The 23,482-nt window shown below is 42.9% G+C and overlaps 1 long non-coding RNA gene across 1 annotated transcript in view; it reads right to left on the reverse strand.

Annotated features, from left to right (window-relative positions):
• Window positions 1–8,155: 8,155 nt before the first annotated feature.
• The window catches only part of LOC129697108 (uncharacterized), a 47,365-nt gene continuing 32,038 nt past the window's right edge, over window positions 8,156–23,482 (reverse strand). The window contains exon 3 of the long non-coding RNA XR_008723451.1: window positions 8,156–12,085. This is a non-coding gene — a long non-coding RNA (uncharacterized LOC129697108). The remainder of the gene's footprint in view (window positions 12,086–23,482) is intronic.

A 23,482-nucleotide genomic window follows, 5' to 3' on the forward strand; every position in this document is an offset into this window, starting at 1 on the left:
CTGGCACCAGTTTATAAAGACATTTTTATCCAGTCCCTGCAAAAATGTACTCACTCTATACTCATGACTGCGTAGCCGGTCATAGTGCGAACGCCATCAAGTTCGCTGAGACACCACTGTTTCACTGATGGAGATTAGTCAGAGTATAGAACTGAAATCGACCATTTGACCAAATGGTGCCAGCACAATAACCTGGCTCTTAACACCAGCAAAACCAAGGAACTGATTGTGGACTTTGGAAGGAGTAGGATGGGGTCCCACAGTCCCGTTTATATCAACGGGTTGATGGTGGAGAGGGTCAAGAGCTTCAAATTCCTGGGCGTGCACATCTCTGAAGATCTCTCCTGGTCCGAGAACACGGATGAAATTATAAAGAAACCACATCAGCGCTTCTACTTCCTGAGAAGATTACGGAGAGTCAGTATGTCAAGGAGGACTCTCTTGAACATCTGCAGGTGCACAGTAGAGAGCATGCTGACCGGTTGCATCATGGCTTGGTACAGCAACTTGAGCGCCCAGGAGCAGAAAAGACTACAAAAAGTTGTAAAAACTGCCCAGTCCATCATTGGCTCTGACCTCCCTACCATCGAGGGGATCTACCGCAGTCGCTGCCTCAAAAAGGCTGCCAGCATCATCAAGGACCCACACCATCCTAGCCACTCATTCATCTCCCCGCTGCCCTCAGGTAGAAGGTACAGGAGCCTAAAATCTGCAACATCCAGGTTCAGGAATAGCTGCTTCCCCACAGCCATCAGGCTATTAAACTCAACTCATACTAAACGCTGAATATTAGTAGCCCATTGCACTTTATCTTTTTATTTATGTCTGTATGGCTTGTGCTGGCCAAGCTGAAAAAAAAAATCACAAACCCCCTGCTGGACCCTATGCAGTTTGCATGTCAGACCAATAGATCCGTGGATGATGCAGTCAACCTGGGCCTGCACTTCATCCTACAGCACCTAAACTGCCAGGGAACATATGTGAGGATCTTGTTTGTTGATTTTAGCTCTGCATTCAACACCATTGTGCCAAAGCTACTACACTCCAAACTTTCTGAGTTGACTGTGCCTGAACCCCTCTGTCGGTGGATCACCAGCTTCCTGACAGACAGGAAACAGCATGTGAAGTTGGGAAAGCACATCTCGGACCCGCTCATCATAGGAGCACCGCAAGGCTGCGTACTCTCTCTTCTACTCTCTCTACACCAACGACTGCACCTCCACAGGCACCTCTGTCAAGCTTCTCAAGTTTACAGATGACACAACCCTGATTAGACTGATCCAGGAAGGGGAGGAATCTGCCCACAGACAGGAAGTGTCACACCTGGTGTCCTGGTGCCATCGCAACAACCTAGAGCTCAATGCTCTTAAGACAGTGCAATTGATTGTGGACTTTAGGAGAACTCCCCTTCCTCTCACCCCACTCACCGTCAACAACACCACAGTCACATCTGCAGAGTCTTTTAAGTTCCTGGGAACCATCATCTCCAAGGACCTTAAGTGGGGGGGGCTACCATTGACTCCACAGTCAAAAAGGCACAACAGGGGATGTACTTCCTACGGCAGCTGAGGAAGCACAATCTGCCACAGGCAATGATGGTCCAATTCTACACAGCTATCGTAGAGTCTGCTCTCACCTTCTCCATCATGGTCTCGTTTGGCTCAGCCACCAAGCACGACACCTGGAGGCTGCAGCGAATCGTCCGATCAGCTGAGAAGGTTATTGGCTGCAACCTTCACTCCATTGATGAACTGTACACTGCAAGGGCCAGGAAGCGAGCGGGCAAGATTATCTCTGACCCCTCTCACCCTGGCCGACTCCGGACTGTCAAAGCTGCCACATCCAGACATAAAGACAGCTTTTTTATCCACGAGAAGTTGCTCTACTCAACAGCCTCCCTTTGATCTGGTATTTTGTTGGTTCACATGCTTGATCAATGGTGTTTTTATCATGAATGTTTTATTATTATTAATGTTTAGTGTTTTCTGATTCATGTGTAACTGTCACTGTAAGTCACTTGTGGGCGGAACACCAAGGCAAATTCCTTGTACAGTGCCTTGCAAAAGTATTCATACCCCTTGAACTTTTCCATTTTTTGTCACGTTACAACCACAAACGTAAATGTATTTTATTGGGATTTTATGTGATAGACCAACACAAAGTGGCGCATAATTGTGAAGTGGAAGGAAAATCATACATGGTTTTCAACTTTTTTTACAAATAAAAAACTGAAAAGTGTGGCATGCAAAAGTATTCAGCCCCCTTTACTCTGATACCCCTAAATAAAATCCAGTGCAACCAATTGCCTTCAGAAGTCACCTAATTATTAAATAGAGTCCACTTGTGTGTAATCTAATCTCAGTATAAATACAGCTGTTCTGTGAAGACCTCAGAGGTTTGTTAGAGAACATTAGTGAACAAACAGCATCATGAAGCCCAAGGAACACACCAGACAGGTCAGGGATAAAGTTGTGGAGAAGTTTAAAGCAGGGTTAGGTTTAAAAAAATATCCCAAGCTTTGAACATCTCACTGTTCAATCCATCATCCAAAAATGGAAAGAGAATGGCACAACTGCAAACCTACCAAGACATGGCTGTCCACCTAAGCTGACAGGCCGGGCAAGGAGAGCATTGATCAGAGAAACAGCCAAGAGGCCCATGGTAACTCCGGAGGAGCTGCAGAGATCCACAGCTCAGGTGGGAGAATCTGTCCACAGGACAACTATTAGTCGTGCACTCCACAAATCGGGCCTTTATGGAAGAAGGCGAGAAGAAAACCATTGTTGAAAAAAAGCAATAAGAAGTCCCGTTTGCAGTTTGCCACAAGCCATGTGTGGGACACAGCGAACATGTGGAGGAAGGTGCTCTGGTCAGATGAGACCAAAATTGAAGTTTTTGGCCTTATTGCAAAACGCTATGTGTGGCAGAAAACTAACACTGCACATCACCCTGAACACAACATCCCCACTGTGAAACATGGTGGTGGCAGCATCATGCTGTGGGGATGCTTTTCTTCAGCAGGGACAGGGAAGCTGGTCAGAATTGATGGGAAGATGGATGGAGCCAAATACAGGGCAATCTTGGAAGAAAACCTGTTAGAGTCTGCAAAAGACTTGAGACTGGGGCGGAGGTTCACCTTCCAGCAGGACAACGACCCTAAACATACAGCCAGGGCTACAATGGAATGGTTTAGATCAAAGCATATTCATGTGTTAGAATGGCCCAGTCAAAGTCCAGACCTAAATCCAATTGAGAATCCCTGCCAAGACTTGAAAATTGCTGTTCACAGACGCTCTCCATCCAATCTGACTGAGCTTGAGCTATTTTGCATAGAAGAATGGGCAAAATTTTCAGTCTCTAGATGTGCAAAGCTGGTAGAGACATACTCCAAAAGACTTGCAGCTGTAATTGCAGAGAAAGGTGGTTCTACAAAGTATTGACTCAGGGGGGCTGAATACTTTTGCACGCCACACTTTTCAGTTTTTTATTTGTAAATAAAATTTGAAAACCATATATCATTTTCCTTCCACTTCACAATTATGCACCACTTTGTGTTGGTCTATCACATAAAATCCCAATAAAATACATTTACGTTTGTGGTTGTAACATGACAAAATGTGGAAAAGTTCAAGGGGTATGAATACTTTTGAAAGCCACTGTATGTGAATCCTTGGCCAACAAATTTACTTACTTACTTACTTATTCCTTGTGTTTTTGTGTTGCCTTTCAAGATTAAGGGTTGTCCTAGCACCTGACCCGATATGTGATTTTTTTGTTTATTTCTAAAATAAACTTTATTCTGGATAAAAAATATATACAAAACAATTAAACACATTCACCTACCATTATGAATAGCAGAAAGGAAAATACACATCAGCAGCACTATTTAAAGGGCTCAGCCGCTGCATATAAATTAATGCCAATGTAGCCCGCTGTTTGAAATCTAGGAAACCTTTCCTTTTCTGCATTTCGTTGTTTACAACTGATAAGCAACTTCTGTAAAGGACCTGTTTACAGACCTGTTATGCTGCTGCTAGTAAGAATTTAATCATTCTGTTTTTGGTACATATGGCAATTAAACTCTCTTGACTTGACTCTTTTGACTTAACTTTTGGCTGGTTCTGGTGTGTTTCTATTTGCCTTCAAAATAGTTTTATTGCAGCCTTTGGAGCTGGCCGACAAGGGGCATTGGCCAAAGAGGGAACAAAAACAGCTGGTTTGAGGTAATTTTCTATCAACATACATTTTGATCGATTTTCGTTCAAATTTCTATCAACATTCCCTCTACAATTGCTGCCTGGCTCGATATGTCCCTCTAGCACTATGTTTTTTCTCAATATTCCAGTATCTGCAGTTCCTCGTGTCTGCGTGGGAAGGAACTGCAGATGCTGGTTTCAACCTAAGATAGACACAAAAAGGTGCAGTAACACAGGCAGCATTTCTGGAGAGAAGGAATGCGTGACGTTTTGGGTCGAAACCCTTCTTCAGAATTGTGTCTCCTCCTCCACAATAACATCCAAGGAAGTTTTAAGGCTATCAAAACTAGTCATCTTGGATTAGGGCATTTTGATCAGTGCCATTGAGGACAATAGATGAATGTGCATGTTAGTTGGCCCTCATTGAATTCTCCATGATGAGACCAGGGAACACATGAAGTAGCCACCTCATGTATTCAAATATCATTAAAGGTTTATCCTTGCCATCTAATACAGCCAATCTTGTCATTTCCACATACCTTGCACAAACCTGACTGTCCTGATAGACCTATTGCCTCTGCCTGTCCGTGCCCTTCCGAAATTATTTCCACATACCTTGACTCCATCCTATCCCCCCTGGTTAAATCCCTCCCTAGCTATGTTCAAGACACCTCAGACATTCTCCGACGCCTCCGGGCATTCCATTCTCTAGGCCCTCATCTTCACCATGGACGTCCAGTCACTCTACTCCTCTATCCCTCACCAGGAGGGTCTCAAAGCCCTCCGGTTCTTCCTTGACTGCAGAACCAACCAATCCCCGTCTACTGATACTCTCCTCTGGCTAGCGGAGCTGGTCCTTACCCCTAATTACTTCTCGTTTGACTCCTCCCATTTCCTCCAAATACAAGGCATATATGGGCATGTGCATTGACCCCAGATATGCCTGCCTCTTTGTATGGTACGTCGAACAATCCCAGGGCCCCATCCCCAACCTCTACCTCTGCTACATCGATAATTGCTTTGGTGCTACTTCGTGCACCCACACACAACTGACTGACTTCATCCGCTTCACCACTAACTTCCATCTGGCACTCAAATACACCTGGACCATTTCCGACACTTCCCTACCATTTCTTGACCTCACTAACTCCATCGCAGGTGATAGACTTCTGATCAACATCCTGTATAAACCCACTGACTCCCATGGCTATCTAGACTAAACTTCTTCCGACCCTGCTTCCTGTAAGGACTCCATCCCCTATTCCCAATTCCTCCGTCTATGCCGCATCTGCTCCCAGGATGAGGTGTTCCACACCAGGGCATTGGAAATGTCCTCATTCTTCCGGGAATGGGGGTTCCCCTCCCCTACTATAGATGAGGCTCTCACCAGGGCCTCTTCAATATCCTGTAACACTGCTCTCTCTACCCATCCACCCACTCGTAACAAGGGCAGAGTCCCCCTAGTCCTCACCTTTCACCCCACTAGCGATCACATACAACAAATAGTCCTCCGTCATTTTCACCACCCCCAACATGACCCCACCACTCGCCACATCTTCCCATCTCCCCCCCCCCATCTGCCTTCCGCAAAGACCGCTCCTTCCGTAACTCCCTAGTCAATTCTTCCCTTCCCTCCCGCACCACCACATCCCCGGGCACGTTCCCTTGCAACTGCAAGAGATGCTACATTTGTCGCTTTACCTCGACTCTATTCAAGGACCCAAGCAGTTGTTCCAGGTGCGATAGATGTTCACCTGAATCTCGTCCAACCTCATCTATTGCATCCGCTGCTCTAGATGTCAGCTGATCTACATCAGTGAGACCAAGCTTAGGCTTGCCGATCGTTTCGCCGAACACCTCCGCTCAGTCTGCATTAACCAACCTGATCTCCATGAGGCTCAGCACTTCAACTCCCCCTCCCATTCAGAATCCAACCTTTCTGTCCTGGGCCTCCTCCATGGCCAGGGTGAGCACTACCGGAAATTGGAGGAGCAGCACCTCTTGTGCAGTTTGCACCCTAGCAGCATAAACATTGACATTCAATTTCCGGTAGCCCTTGATGTCTCCTCCCCTTCTCAGCTCCCCCTTAGCCCTCGGGCTACTCCTCTTCCTTTCTCCTTTCTTCTCCCCCCCCACCCTCACCCCCCATCAGTCTGAAGAAGGGTTTTGTCCCGAAACGTTGCCTATTTCCTTCGTTCCATGGATGCTGCTGCACCCGCTGAGTTTCTCCACTACTTGTGTCTACCTTGTCATTTATTATTCTGTAAACACAAACATATTTTAATGTTTGTGTTTACAGTGACTCCTCAACATTGCAGCAAATGAACCATATTTTGGGTATCATGCTCTGTCCTGAGAGTTTCTGGACTGTTCATGTGAATTAGTTTGTCCTAGAAAAGGTGATTGAATATTCAGAAGTGTCTTGTCAGCTCCAATGTAAACATGTCATTCCGTAAAGTTTTTTAATTAAAAAAAAAAAATAATTGAAAACATTAGCGACACAGTGGTGCTGGTTTCCGAAGGGCACGGTGACAGAAGCACCACACATCTCTGTTCTCCATGCACCTGGCAAGCTCCTCTTTTGTCTCTATTCATGCGTCTCCCATCAACGTCTTCAGCATCGTCTGGATTGGCCGTCCCGGGTCACGGCTTCCATGGGTGGGTTCCCTCAGTACAACCTTGTTTGCTGGCATTTCTGGGTGGCCGTGGCAGTGACTAGTGAGCCTCATCCATCTCGACCTGATCTTCTCGGTCAGAGGTGGAATCTCCCCGTAGAGCTGGGCGTTGGTGATATGGTCCCTCCAACTGACATTTTGAACTTTTCTGAGCATTCGGGTGTAGGTACAATTGAGAGACTTATTACCTATCCACAATCAAAATGTTGGCTAGATAGGTAATTATAGCCATTGAAATTGTAGTTAATCTTTTATAATCTTTGTGTTTAAAAAATTATAAAAATGCTATATACTTTGAGATTGGAAATACTACCGAGAGGGCCTCCATGGGAATACCTGTGTCTCCTGATGAATGAAGGCTTTAATATTAACCAGCTTCAACCTCTAAAACGGCTTAATTCACAAGTTAAAAGTTGAAATAAAATCAGGATATCTCTAGTGATAAACAATCTGGAAAAGCCCTGTTGGTGCACAATTGCATGCCGTGCGTGGTGGTCGAGGCCGATGCAATTGGGGAATTTAAGCGGCTTTAGGACAGATAAATGGATATGCAGGGAATAGAGGGGAATTAATCATGTGGATTCAGAAGAGTTTAGTTTAACGGCATCATGTTCGGCATGGACATTGCACCATGGGGTCTGTTTCCTGTTCTGTATAAGTCTATGTTCTAATTTACTGTTACCTGTCCAATAGAGAACTAATTGAATCGGGTCAGTTACAGCAGTTTAATTTCTTTAAAACTTCAATTTATAGGAGATGTTAAATGATTGAACTGATGATCCCATCAGTTTCTTGCTGGACACATAAAAAGTCAAGGTTAGCCTGAATGTTTTCATCAAAAGCTCTTTACATACTTCCAGTAACAGGCTTCAATCCAATGTGCAGGGTATCAGGGAGAAGTGAAAACATACAGAAACCACAAAGTCATTATTCCACTTGCAATGCAGTAAGAACTGCCCAAGGATATTATCTTTCTCACCTTTCACATATCTAAACTACACACCAACATTTTTTTTTAAAAATAGCTCATACCACACATAGCCTACACTGATTGAATCCACATATTGAATTCAGGTACAAAAACATAGAAATATATCCACGATTTTAATACAATAATCACATAACAGATTATGTTCTTCCCTGGTTCCTTTGGGAGTTTTCAAAATGAAAAAGTGTTGAGCAATAAAGCAAATTATAACATTATTTTAAATACTGGAAAGTGAATGCAACATGATAAAGTAATAAAATGAATGATCACAAAGAGAAACCAAATTAAATGATTAAAGGAGCTTTATTCACAGAGACACTTGCATATTTTTAAAGTAATTTACAGGAACAGAGCGATCTAGTGGTATTAATGCACAAATTTTTGCAGATGGTGGGACAAGCTGATGCTGACAAGACGAGTAGGTGTTGAAAATATGTGTAATCCATCTGTTAGAGTAGAAATCCAAATAACCTATGCTAAACCTTCATACAATAAGAGTTAGGCCTCAGAGTATTGTGCCAGACCTATTGGCACGGGTCTTTAGAGAAGTGACAGAGACTTACCAGAGTGGGGCCGAAATGAAGGACATCAGTTAAGTGGAGTGTTGTTCTCCATTGTGGAGGGAAGGTTAAGAGGGGATGTGATAGATGATGACATCATGAATGGGTCTTCAATTTGATAGAGTAAAAGGAGAAACGTTTTCAGTTGTTGCAAGAGTCAAAGAATCTAGCTTGGAGGTGGTTGGCATAGATCACAAGGTGACGAGGAAAGGTTTCTTCAAACACAACAAGCAATTCTGGTCTGGAAATCACTGTAAAAATGAAGCATTCCAGGATAAAGTTTTATTGCATGAATATTTGCAGAGGTATTATTTGCTGAGCTTTGCAGAAAGAGGAAGAGAGTGGGACTAACTCGCTGTGCAGCTAGCACATTGTACAGAAAGGATTCCTTCGGTGGTTTATGGTATGACTGGTACATCTTGCCAATGTCACAATCCCTCGATAACTAACATTATTTATGAATGATGTGAAAAAAAACAATGCTAAAAATGGAGGGGTGTGAAAAAGTTTTTAAATGAGTGCACTATTGATGAACACAATCATATTTACACAATGGATGAATGTGAAATATATTTATTTTTACTTTCATCAGGGTGCTGAGATTATTTTGGATTTGCATTGCTGTCAGCATGGTCACTGTGGGCCAAAGAGTCTGGTCCTGTGCTGTGCACTGCTATATTTTAGAGATAGCTGAATTTAAGTGTTGTAGGTAATTGTTCAGGCTGAGCGGCACAGTGACCTCAAGTCACAGTGGCGACAGAGTTCCTGCCTTACAGCAACAGAGACCCGGGTTCGATCCTGGGTACGGATGCTATCTGTACAGAGTTTGTCTGTTCACCCTATGACCGCGTGGGACTTTTCCGGGTGCTCCGATTTCTTTCCGCATTCCAAAGGTGTACAGGTTTGTAGGTTAATTGGTTTTTAATTGGTTAATTTTAATCCCTAGTATGTAGTAGTGTATGAATGAATGCAGAACCATTGTATGAATGAATGCAGGTCAGTGTAGACTCAATGGGCCGAAGGGCCTGTTTCTACACTGAAGATAGAAACAAAATGCTAGAGTAACTCAGCGGGACAGAGATGTTACTCCAGCATTTTGTGTCTATCTTCAGTTTAAACCAGCATCTGTAGTTCCTTCCTACACCGTTTTTACATTGTATCACTAAACTATATCTTTAATGTTCCACATTAATAAAAGGTCATAAATAAGGAACATATATCAACACAATTCAATTATCTATAACACTAAAAATGTCCATTAATTTTGGACACAGCACAGGAAGAAGTGTCGCAAAGGAGATCATGATACATTGTAAAGAAAGAAAGTGTTTAGTCAATGAAGAGATATCGGAACTAGTGATGAGATTTTTAGGAGCATCTTGAAATGATGAAGGATTAGAGAAAGCATTCAATATTTCAAGATCTCAAGGTTTATGGATGAAACCAGGAATGGATTTGAAACATTGCCAAATGTTGCAATTGCAAATCCTTTTGTGTCTGATTGGTAGATGAACAGCACTTGGTGTGGCTTGGAATATAAGAGTTTTGATTACCTCTAGTTTTCAGAGTCTACAACACAAGTTATGTCATGGAGCGTGAAGGAAGGAACTGCAGATGCTGGTTTGAACCGAAGATAGGCACGAAATGCTGGAGTAACTCAGCGGGACATGGCAGCATCTCTGGAGAGAAGGAATGGGTAATGTTTCAGGTCGAGACCCTTCTTCAGACTTAATGAAGCATTGGTGTAGTGAGGTTTAATAATATCAATAGTTTGGATGAGGGCTTTAATAGCAAATGAGGTCCAGCAGGCAATAGAATGCACATCATTAAATGAGAAAGAGTAGGATTGTGCAGCATTTGGTCAATGTGGATGGGTTAGCTGAGTGGCCTGTTGTGCAGTACCATTCCATTTCGACAGATGTGAAAAATATACATCTTCTAGATGCGCTGGGAGGCATCCTCAGTGATGCGATCTGGGGTCATCGGGTGTTTCGGGTCTCACAACATCAGACACCCTTGCCCAGGAGACCCAGCCGGGGTTGATCAGGCCCCAACCTGCGACCCACAGCAACCGCCCACGGATCATCCATCTTAATAACTACTCTGCAGGGGTTGGGATACTCTAGTGCGTGGAGGGACTGGGCTCTGTGGGGTGAGTCCTGCCCTGGCTTCTCCTGCGTCTCACCAGGTTCAAGGCCTGTGCACTGCACCTCTTTCTCCTTCTCAGAGCATTTCATTCTCGCCTGATGGATTTTTAGGCTATGGTGGTTCATTAGGCCTTTCCGTAGCTTTATTGGGTGTCTTTCTCATGAAAGACACAGACTGGTATTTCCACTAAGTAATGGCCATTTTAGGACTATAATTGTGAATGGTGCAACGTTTTCTTAGAAGGGGTAAAAAGATTTTTCTTAAGGGTTGATTCCATATTATAATATATTGCTTAAGAACATATATGTAAAGATTTCAGAGAATGGAGTTAAAGAACTAACATGTTTGTAGTCATGGTTCTGCTAGCTATAAAGGGCTTCATCTAACACAAGCAAAGACTTGTTATAACGGAAGGTTTGCAATGCATATTCAAATATCACTATTTTTTTTATTTTAAGTGCTTTGAAGTGATAGCATATTATGTTCCACTGTGAAAAGATTCGGTTAATGTGGATTAATAGTTTGTGAAAGTTTTTTTCACAATTATCAGTTGGGCATATTTATTTTTGAGCTGAGATGAATTAAGTTTACATCTCGTGTTATCATCTGCCAGTGAATTTTCTAATCTTGGTAAAAGGCCCAAAATCAAAAGGCCCATTGAAAACCATTTATGTAAGGTGGATAAGCATTAATTCTTGTCTCCAAAATGCTCAATTTCGTCCAAGGTAAATAGTCATTCTGTTCTCCATTCTTCTGTTTGCTGAACAATTATTTCCACTGGAGAATGGATGGTAATTGTGAGAACAGGAGTGTATTTTTTTCGACTGCATTATGAATGTATAATGACTCTCACCAGCATTAATCACCACTAGCTACACCAACACCCACTCACTCTTTCCCCCAAAATTGTGCATTGTGAAAAATGCAAATGCACTGTTACATTCATTTCACACAATCAAAAATAATCTCAGTGGATGCCAATTTTGGTAATGTTACATTCTATACAAATCAAACAAATATATCATTCTGATTTAACAATGTCATTAGCTTCAGGTTTATAAAAAATAGAGTAATTTTCTCCCTGTAAATGACATAATTTATGTCCATTGAAATAATGGAGTAAACTTTTCATTCAGGTCCTTGGGGTCTGGATGACATATTTGTACTTTGATTTTGTAGCAGGTTGACATTGTAGGAACCATAGATGCTCTCCACAAATGAGCAATGGGTCCTGAGGAGCAGATAGATGGGTCATCATCATCCAGGGCGGTCACTCGAGTACGACTGTCCTCTCCTCTCCATAGGGTCATCTACTTGGGGGTCTACAGATGTGTGTAGAGGCCGATCCGCAATCCACGCACCATGGTGCAACGTGGGCAGTGGAGACTGGCGGTGGTTGGTAGTCGTCGAGCCCCCTTCTCTCTCCCCTAATGGTGCTGTCGCTTTGTCTCTGCGACACGGCGTAGTTCCATTTCGTGACATGCAGCTCCGTCCTGCATGGATTTCCTCAAGGAATGCCTGGAGGAAAATGGGTGGTTTGTGTGTCAGTGTGCTCTTTTCACTGTTTACGCTAACCTTCAATATGCTCCTAATGCCTGGCATATCATTGCAGGTCTCAATGCTATCCTATGTGTTCTTTTTTCCACCACAAGTGTCAAGAGATCCCCAGCTGTCAGTGGAGATGTTGCATTTATTCAAAAAGGCTTTGAGAACATTGTTCGATGTTTTCCTCTGTCTGCCAGCTCATCTCTTCCTGTGAGAGTGCTTGGAAAAGAGTTGTCTGTTTCTGGAGCCCAGTGTTGGACCTGTTAATAATGTGGTCTGCCCATTGGAACCAAATAGAGTGTAACATTGGCCTTGACACTGGGCATGTTAGCCTAGAAGAGGATGCTAACATTATTTATTTTATCCTTGCAGTAAATTTGCAGACAGCATTGGTGGTACATTTGCAAAGCCTCGAAGTGCCGGTAGATAGGGGAAAACATTGAACAATGTTCTCAAAGCCTTTTTGAATAAATGCAACATCTCCACTGACAGCTGGGGAGTACCAGTTCAGTTTTCAAAAGCTATAGGAAGTCAGGGATCACTACTGTACTGTAGACCATGTATAGCGTAGCAGATTTGAAGTCTTCACCATCCAATACCCTTTCCTCAATTTATTAAGCACTGTGTTAGTACATTGTTGGTGATGGTGAATTTCATCACCATTGTCTGCGTTTGTTATCAGCTTCTGAATGGTTCACATTTTCTGGGGAGTTGCAGTGAACCTTTACCGCTGAAGGGGAATATGCTGTCGCAAAACAGGTTGGTCTTTTGGATGATGAGAGTAAAGCCCATCCTCTCCTATGTTTCAGTGAATGTCTTGGAGCTCAGCCTCCAAGCATGCATGAACACAAGCATCATCTGCATATGTCAGTCTGAAGAAGGGTTTCGGCCCGAAACGTTGCCTATTTCCTTCGCTCCATAGATGCTGCTGCACCCGCTGAGTTTCTCCAGCTTTTCTGTGTAACCATCATCTGCATATGGCAGCTCATAGGCTGAGGACCTAGGTTTCAGGGTCCAGTTGCCATATGATTCCCGTTTATTCCAAAGATTTGCTCCACTTCCAGAGGAAGTTTGAGGTGCAATATTACAATGAGAGAGACTAAGAAATGCAGAGTAATGACGTAGTCTTGTTTTAACCAGCCTTCACTGCGATTGGTTTAGTTCTACATGACATGGAGAAGTATTCTTGTGGACGTCTGAATTTGAGGAGGCTATTCACTTTCCCTCCTATGAATGAGACAAAGCTTTTAGATTGGGAAAGGTCTTGTATATTGGCTCCCTGATCTCTTCAACACAATTTAATCCCTGGCATGATCGCCCTTGCCTTCACCCCATGGCAGTCTATTTATAACCATATAGCCATATAACAATAACCCCACGGCAGTCTATTTGGTCCAGTCTACCCACCACTCCCGACAGATAAGATGTTGAAAGTGTTATATTCTAGCTGAATCAATCAGCAGGAATGCTGTCACCTCCTGCCTCAGGCAAGTTGGCAAATTAGATCAAAAATTGCTTTGGTTATAGTAGGCTGAAGGTGATGATGGTAGGTTTGTTTTTGTGATTAGAAACCTGTGACTCATGGTGCATCAGAGGATTTTGCAGGAATCATTTTGATTGTTAAATATGTTAACAATTTTGATTGCCAAAGCACAGAAGGTTCTACTCCAAGACTTCAAGATTAATTTAGATGAGTGTAATGGTCAGAATGGAAACCGTGGGAAGATATGCAAAAACATTTTCAGAGATGCCTTTAGTGTGACCCACTTCAACGAAGGAGGCAAGTCCGAAGGTCGTAACTCCAAAGATGTTTCTCTATCGTCTGCCACTTGCGGGTGGAGTTGATGCTAAGGTGAGCCTTCTCAGCCCTCTGTGGCCAAAGAGATGCTCCCTAAGTCACAGCACAACTTTCCTTCCAACTAGACGCAGAGTGCACACAATCTTCACTGCACAGCAAACCAAGAATAATGCAAGTAGTAGTATCAACCAACACCCATGGCCTTTTGTGAGTCTAAAATGTGTCTGGCCTCAGATTTCCTTCTCCAATCTCTGTCAGTAACATGATGGGATACAAGCCATGGATCTAACCAAAGGATTCACTTCCAACTCAGTTTCAGTGCAGATCGTAGTCAAGCAAGTGTCACGTCCCGGATACATTGAGTACAGCGTACAGCACCAGCTGTCATACAGCACAACAATTGATCTTTTTACCTTCTGTTTCCATGTTGACCATCATCTAAGTTAATCCCTCCTAGAGTGTATGCTTTGGCAATCCAAATTGTCAACATGTGAAACAATCAGAAGGATGTCTGTGTTAACCTCTACAATGCACTGTGAATCACTGGCCTCCAGTCATAGTAACAAATCCATCACCATCATCTTCTGCCTTCTATTGCTAAACCAATTTTGGATTCAATTTGTCAATTTGCCTTGGATCCCATAGGCTCTAGCTTTTTGGATATTTTGGCTTGTAATTACTCATCTTGTCCTTGCTGTGGGGTTTAGTTATAGGAAGAGATTGAGCAGAGCACCGGAGGCCGATTTTATAGCGATGTTTAAAATCATCAGGGAATAGATAGGGTGAATGCAGAGTTTTTTTACCAAAGTGGGGGAATCAAGAACTAGAAGGCATAGGTTTAAGATAAGAGGTGAAAATGTAATAGAAAGCTGATGGGAAACTTTTTCACGCAAAAGGTGGTGGGTATATGTAACGTGCTGCCAGATTTGGTAGTTGAGGCAACAATAACAACATTTAAAAGCCATTTGCACAGGTACATGAGCAGGATGAGGAACCTGGGCCAAGCTCAGCCGAATGGAACAAGCTTTGCTGGGGCATTTTAGTTGGTATGGATGAGTTGGGTGGAAGGGTTTGGTTCCTTGCTGGATGACTCTGATTCTCAGCGGGAAGAAGAAAAGAAGAGGCGGATACAGTGGGCTGTGGGAGAGCTGGGAAGGGGAAGGGAAAGAAGGAGAAAGCAGGGATAGCCTAAAATTGGAGAAGTTAATGTTCATACCAATGGGGTGTAAACTACCCAACCGAAATATGAGGTGCTGCTCCTCCAATTTACGGTGGGCCTCAGTCTGGCCATGGAGGAGGCCCAGGATAGAAAGGTCGGATTCGGAATGGGAGAGGGAGTTGAAGTGCTGAACCACCGGGAGATCAGGTTGGTTATTGCGAACCGAACGGAGGTGTTGGGCGAAGCGATCACCAAGCCTACTCTTGGTCTTACCGATGTAGAGCAACTGACACCTAGAGCAGCGGATGCAATAGATGAGGTTGGAGGAGGTGTAGATGAACCTCTGCCACACCTGGAAAGACTGGTTGGGTCCTTGGATGGAGTCAAGGGGGGAGGTAAAGTGACAAATGTAGCATTTCCTGCGGTTGCAAGGGAAAGTGCCAGGAGAAGGGGTGGTATGGGTGGGAAGGGATGAATTGACCAGGGAGTTACGGAGGGAGTGGTCTCTGTGGAAATACCCACTCCCTCCGTAACTCCCTGGTCAATTTGTCCCTTCCCACCCAAACCACCCCCTCTCCTGGCACTTTCCCTTGCAACCGCAGGGTATGCTACACTTATCGTTTTACCCCCCCCCCCCCCTTGACTCCATCCAAGGACCTAAGCAGCCTTTTCCAGTGCGGACGAGGTTCACCTACACCTCCTCCAACCTCATCTATTGCATCCGCTGCTCTAGGTGTCAGCTGCTTTACATCGGTGAGACCAAGCGTAGGCTTGGTGAACACTTCGCCAAACACCTCTGCTCGGTTCGCAATAACCAACCTGATCTCCCGGTGGCTCAGCACTTCAACTCCCCCTCCCATTCCGAATCTGAACTTTCTGTTCTGGGCCTCCTCCATGGCCAGAGTGAGGCCCACCGGAAATTGGAGGAGCAGCACCTCATATGTTGCTTGGTTAGTTTACACGCCACAGATATGAACATTAACTTCTCCAATTTTAGGTAGTCCCTGCTTTCTCCTTCTTTACCCTTCCCTTCCCAGCTCTCCCACAGTCCACTGTCTCCGCATCTTCCTTTCTTCAAGAACAAGACACGAACTAGCTATAAAAATTTCAAAAGAGACCTAGGATAAACACTTACTATATGTGCATAAATGCTCGATCAACGTACGACATACTCAAATTCAATTCAAAACATTACATAGACTATACTATTCAAAAACCAAAATAAATAAACTTTTCCCTAACGTCTCACCCATTTGTGATAAACGTCACTCAAGAAGCTACCATAGCGCACTCTTTTGTTTTTTGTATAAAAATCCCAAAATTCTGGAACAAAATATTTGAAATCTTCACAAAATAAAACTTGTACCAAAATCAGAATGGATTACCCTTTTGAAAAGTGTTATATTAATAACGGAAAGGTAGCCCCGAACTAAACTGTGATGATGGTACTTGTTTTTGTGATGTTCAAAAGAGGATTACCTACTATAATTATTGGCTAATAATTTCAAAAAAAAACATTTTCAGAGATGCCTTTAGTGTGACCCACTTCAACGAAGGAGGCAAGTCGAAGGTCGTAACTAAAGATGTGTTCTTTCTGCATTAACCCTTTGTGTTAGGTGAGCTCTATCAGCCCCAATGGCCAAAGACCACTTCTAAGTCCAAGGTGGTCTTCCAACTAGACGCAGAAATTCTGCAAAAATGCTCCATTTCATAAATGGAGGCTCTAAAATGTGTGGGCCAGGGGGTATTTCAATACAAAACAGAAGTAACATGATGGGATGCCCTTCGAAACATTTTTGTTGTTTTTCTTTGTCACGACCCGGATTCTTTTCTAGGATGAGACTTCCTCCTTTTACCTTCTTTTCCAGGGGTTTAGCTAGACAACACTTCCAAAACACTGGTTTGCATTTGGTCTCCAGTCACAAATTACCTTTCTTTTAAGGTCCAATAGTAATTTAAAAAATTAAATGTGTCCAATAGGCGATCTGGCAACAGGGGGTAAAAAAGAATACGGTTGGAATCCCCATCAGGAAGTCGTACATTTTTGCGGAGTTTTGTGTTATAAAATAGAAGGATGTTTTTTTTAAAAAAAAAAATCTTCTTCTTTTTGTACCCCCTATTTTCACCTTTATTTATTTAAGTTAAGGCAAACAATAACACCTTCTTTAAAACGGGGCAGTTTCCTTTTCCATGTTGCTCACGACTTTCTTTTGGATCATTTTCTCAGCTAGATAATTACTATACAGTAGGCTGTGGGAGAGCTGGGAAAGAGGAGTTTCTATCTTTCCCAATAGGTTCTCAAAAAAGAAAGGGAAAAACCGAACGGAGGTGATTGGGTGAAGCGAACCAAGCCTACTCTTGGTCTCAAATATGAGGTGGGTGACTCAGGTGAGAAGAATAGTGATGTGTTTGATTGTACTTTATTGTACTTCTAATAAAATGTTTATTTAAAAAAAAAATCTTCCTCTCTTCCCCCACCCTTCCGTTAACTCCCTGACCCCCAAACTCAGTCTGAAGAAGGTGTTTCGACCCTTTTTGTTTTTTCGTCTTTTCTATTTCCGTCGCTCCAATAGATGGAACCTCCCAACACTCACCTAGTTTCTTTGGCTTTTTTGACAACCTTTACATTCATGGTTGTTTTAGAGCCAGCAAAGAGCACTGGGCACCAGAGGGAATATTTTTTTTTCTGATTCAATGAGTTCTCAATACTTAGTGTTTTGAACAGGGGGTACAGGCATGGGTTTATTATTGCTTTATTGATACTTCTGAATAAAAACTATTTATTAAAAAAAAAAAAAAATTTCCTTTCTTCAGTGCATTTCCGGTAGATAGGAGAAAATTAATTTTTTTTTTATTGGCTCAATGAGCTTCCAACTTAAATTGCTGTTAACCGGTTGTATCAGAATACAATGCACCGCGTATGTGCAGATAAATGAGATAATACTATACATGAATACAATCAAGCCAAACATAAGAGTGACAGATAAAGCAAAGAGAAAAAATACCAGTGAGCAGAATACAGTTTTTAGCATTGTAGCACTACAATTCCAGAGAAAAAGCCTAATGTCCTCAATGAGGTAGGTTGGAGAATTGGAACCATACCATTGCTTATTGGAGAATTATTCAGATGTCAGATAACAGAGGGGAAGAAGTTATTTCTGAGTCTAGTGGTACATGCTTTTGTGTTTTGTGTTCAACAGGAGTGGGGAGAAGAAGTAATGAACGGGGAAGGAAAGATCCTTGATTTTCTTGGCTTCTTTCATCAGGCAGCGTGAAGTGCAGATTGAATCAATGGTGGCATCTGGGTGTGTGCAAAAGCCTGGGCTACATGCACAACTTTGCTAATCCTTGTGGTCTTGGGCAGAGCTGTTCCCAAGCCAATCAGTGACGCAACCTCGTAGAATCTGTATGCGTTCTACTGTGCATGTTGATAAGGATCTCCTGAAAAAAGTGTTGGTGTTGCTGTACTTTTTAGGCTGTAGCGTTAATATGGTTGGTTCAAGGCAGATTGCTGGTAATATTTACGCCATGGAACTCGAAACTCAACCAGTTCCACTTCAGCACCACGGATGTGGATTTGGGGATGTACTCCAACAAGTTTTTTAAAGCCCTGAACTAGTGCAAATAGGCTCAGTGGGCCGATGGACCTGTTTCCATGCTATGTCTTTCTTTCAATTTCAATAACTAGCTCCATCATCTTGGTGACATCGAGGAGAGTTTGCTGGGAGCACCGCTGCTTTGACTTGACATCCATGGGTGCTTAGCAATAGGAAAGAGTTACTAGAAAGTAGTCAGGAATCTTGGCCTCGTTCCTACTCAATCATCACCCAACAGGAACTGAGGCCGGTTGTTAAATACCAGCTAACATCCAACTGACCGGCGACTGACCCAAGGAGCTTCTGATTTGAGTTAATACATTATTAAACATTGTAATTTCCTGCCAGAACTTCATCCCCAGACATTAACCCTAAACGTCATGAATCCTATGTAGTAGCAGCCTTTGTACTTGCTTCTAACATTTAATTTGTTTCTTCTCTATTGTTACATAGAATATTTAGTGTTACTAACCAGGGATGAATTTCTGTGCAGAATTAGTTTTAACCTCCACTGATATAGTTGCCCTGCTGGTTGTGAGCAGTGATGTGGAATAATTAGAAACTATACAGAGGATTGCATAGTTTGGCCATCATTCGAAATGAGCACTATTTTAAACATAAGGCTTGTATCCTCAAAATTGTACACAACCTTCTGAAGAGTGACAAACCTGTGTGAAGTGTTTTACTGATGGAAAATTGGGTGGAGAGATCAAGCACCAGTCTTTGAAACTATATCTGAATCTGGAGGTGTGCGTTTTCACACTTCTATATATTTTGTCTAATGGGAGAGGCGAGAAGAGGGAGTGGCCAGAGTGTGACTCATCCTTGATTATGCTGCTGGCCTTGTCGTGCAGCATAAGGTGTAAATGGAGTCAATGGAAGGGAGGTTGGCTTGTGTGATGGTCTGGGCTGCGTCCATAATTCTCTGTAATTTCTTGCGGTCTTGGATGGAGCTGTTTCCAAACCCAACTGTAATGCATCCTGATAAAACGCTTCTCCTTCTCTCCCTTCCACGTGATGCAAGGAAAGTGACAAAAATCGGGCTTCTTTGTTACAAAACAATGAAGATTCTGGGTGAATGTTAATCATAGAATGATGCAGCAGGGAAGTAGGCCCTTCAGACCAATTATCAAGGACCATTGACACTAATCCAACATTAATCCTCTTTTTTTCTCTCCACATTCCTCTCAGCTTGCTCCAGGTTCTATCACTCACCCGCCCACTGAAGACAATCTGTGGCATAGTGGCTAGTTGGAGGCCAATCACTGGATGTTTTCATTGGAGTTAGATGCAGCTCTTAGGGCTAATGGAATCTAGAGAAACCAGGAATGGGGTACTGATTTTGGATGATCATCGATGATCATATTGAATGGCTCAAAGGGCCGAATGGCCTACTCCTGCACCAACTTTCTATGTTTCCATGAGTCAATGTATCACTGTGGATCCCATGAGTTTTGATAATCTGGATCAGCCTACCATAAGGAGGGACCTTGTCAAATGCCTTAATAGGAGTTGTAGGTGGTATGAGGACTTGTCTAGTTCAGAATGACTTCCTCCCTTGATAAAAATCATTAAGTCTGCAATGTTGAGCTTTGAATCCATTTGACTTGGCATTCTGCTGCTGAATAAAGTGAGGGGAATCCATGACTTATTCAAGGCCAGAATTGTTTTTGATTGCAACGGTTTGACGAGCTGCAGATTCTTTAGCTGTGCTGAAAAATAGCCAACAAATGCTGCAGTATCATCAAAGAAAAGACTCTGTCTGAAAGATATGTTCGGGTTCTGCAAACTTCTCAAGGCTGTATCCTGGGAAACAGATGGATTTCAGAAGCTTAGAAGTTGTATTGTTGTCAAGAATTTCTCTCTCGCAAGCCAAGAATTCCAGTGAACAAACAATGGCTAGTTTAGAGAATCAGAAATGGAGCCTGTTGCAATTTGGACAATAAAGGCAGTCTTGGCTAGTTGCAGCATTGTGCTCTTCAAGCCTTGCAGTCAGAAATTCCTGAAAACAATGGTGCTCTAATCTGCACTAAATGCCTTTGAAGGTACACAGTGTTACACAGTGCAATGCAGAATGGGATTATGCCCTATTTACAGTGAGGAGCAGTTTAAAGGTGGTCATGCTTGAAAGTGAACATGCTGCTCCCCAAATGGAAATGGCTGTGCAATCAGTGCCCACACAGGCTGTTGTGCATTTTATGACCACTGATTGCCACTACATTTGAATCTAGCTTAGTTTAGAGATACAGCGCGGAAACAGGCTATTCGGCCCACCGAGGCCGTGCCGAGCAGCGATTTCCGCACGCTAACACTATCCTACGTATCAGGTCACAGGAAAAGTCATGGCGTGATGCGGCGTGATGACGTATTGACGCGCAGTGTTTCCTCAAGTGTCGCAACATTTTTTTTGTCGCCGATGGATTTTGAAATGTTCTAAATCTTTCGGCGACCGTGATACGTCAGTGAATGATGCCGACAGTCGCCTTTACAATGGCCTGTTTCCTTTATCATTGTTACTTTTTTGCATATCATTCATTCTTTGTTCTTTATCTCTCCACATCACTGTCAATATCTCTCATTTCCCTCATCCCTAACCAGTCTGAAGAAGGGTCTCGACCCGAAACGTCACGCATTCCTTCTCTCAGGTGATGCTGCCTCCAACTTTTTTGTGGCTATATAGAGATGATGATAGATACAGACACAATCACAGATACAGGGACACCAACAGATACAGAGATAATTACCATACAGAGTGAGGCGCAGAGAAAGAGTGAAAATTCAGTGGAGGCAGAAAAACTAGGGAGAGAAAGAGAAAGAAATTGAGACATAAAACATTAAAGAGTGCAAAATAAGCTTTTTGGAGTGTGAAAATTTGTTTGACGGGTGGGAGAGGATAGAGAGAGAGGGAATGCCGGGCTACCTGAAGTGAGAGAAATCAATATTCATACCACTGGGCTGTAAGCTGTATGTGACTGTCTCTGTATCTGTGACCGTGTCTGCATATGTGAATGTCTCTGTATCTGTGATTGACTCTACCTATGATTGTTTTCACAAATCTTTTCTCCCTCTTCCATTTTAAAGTCTGATACTTTTTTCCATCCCTTCACCTGATAAGCCACATGCTCCCTTTCCTCTCCCCCTTATAGCTGGGGATTTTTTTTTCTTCTTCGCCTTGCTGTACTCTGCTCAGTAAACCACGGGCGCACTCTTGCTTTCTTCCGCCTCCTCGTTCTCCAATGCTGGTATTGTATTTATTTCTTCCAGAAGTAAATTTGGCATGGAGCGTAGATATGCAACGTGCGAGAAAGATGTAATGCAGAATATTCCAAGGACAGTTTTGAATCATTCCCACACAAACTCTTCAAGGGCAGCTGTTTTGACAAAACAACTCAGTTACTTAGATCATAAAATGTTAAAGTAGTCGTTAACAGAAATATGAATGTGCCTTCACTCCTCTTTGCATGAATCCTAACTTCTCAATTCCTTCCACTGACAGACATTTTTTGAAGACTACTCATATCAGCTAATGTTAAAGTCGTGGCTGCAATAGATTTTGGTACAGAAATGTGCACGTCTGCTGCAGTATAGCTTTTTACTGGACCTGCACCCACTGGCAATGGGTTGATATTATTAAAGCTTACAATATGCTGAGGCAACAGGCCAAGATTGATGTCATGATGTCCATAATCACAACATTGTAGCATACTGTATGTTTCAGAGACAAAGTCCATTGGGTAGGGTCTGCAATAGGGTGGACGTGAATTGAACCATTAGCTTATGGAAGGATTGTTTAGAAGCCTGATAACAGAAGGGAAGGAGCTATTCCCAAGTCTTGAGGTGCACACTTTCAAGCTTCTTTGACTTCTGCCTAATGGGAATGAGGGGGAAAAAATAATGACTAGAGTGATAAAGTCTTTGATTATGTTGGCAGTTTTTCATAGGTAACGTGAAGTATAGATGGGATCAATAATGAGGATAGACACAAAAATCTGGAGTAACTGAACGGGGCAGGCAGCATCTCTGGGTGGAATGGGTGAAGTTTAGGGTCGAGACCCTTCTTCAGGAGTCAGGCCTGTGTCATGGTCTGGGCCATATCCACAACACCCTGCAATTTCTTGTGGTATTGGGCAGAGCTGTTCCCAAACCAAGCTGTGATGCAACCGGACAGCATGCTTTCTATGGACCATTTGGATGGTAACCTGACGTCATTGGTTTCGTTGTAATTGCATTCTGCTGTCCTTCCAAATGGGATCAAGAGCCACATCTGAAAATTGATAGGTATGCAGTTATTTTGTTTGAACTTTCATATTACGTGTATAAAACTAATCATGAATGCTCCTCTGATAATGGGCATCAATTTTCAGAATTACATTGTGGTCAGAACAGTACATTATGATATCCCTGTCTGCTCCTCTATAAACTAGATATTCTTTTTCCTTTGTGTAGTCTGCCATTGGTGCCTTATTTCCACATGGGAATTGATGAAGCTAGTGTCAGACACTTACATTACACAGTTGCAAAATGTAAAAAAATAATAACTTGACGGATGTCCCCTGCTGTGGGATAGAGGAATATGATTGCAAAGAACTCCAACACTGAGGTAATCTTTGTACCTTCAGGGATAGTTTAAAAATACAATCAAGCAACGGTAATCTCCAAAAAAAAATCACATGCTGGATTAACTCAGCAGGTCAGGCAGCATCTCCGGAGAACATGGATAGGTGATGTTTCAGGTAAAGACCCAGTCTGAAGAAGTGTCCCGACCCATGTTCTCCAGAAAAGCTGCCTGCCCAACTGAGTTACTCCAGCACTTTGTG

The sequence above is a fragment of the Leucoraja erinacea genome, chromosome 5, assembly GCF_028641065.1.
Source record: "Leucoraja erinacea ecotype New England chromosome 5, Leri_hhj_1, whole genome shotgun sequence".
In the NCBI taxonomy this organism is placed as follows: Eukaryota; Metazoa; Chordata; class Chondrichthyes; order Rajiformes; family Rajidae; genus Leucoraja; species Leucoraja erinaceus.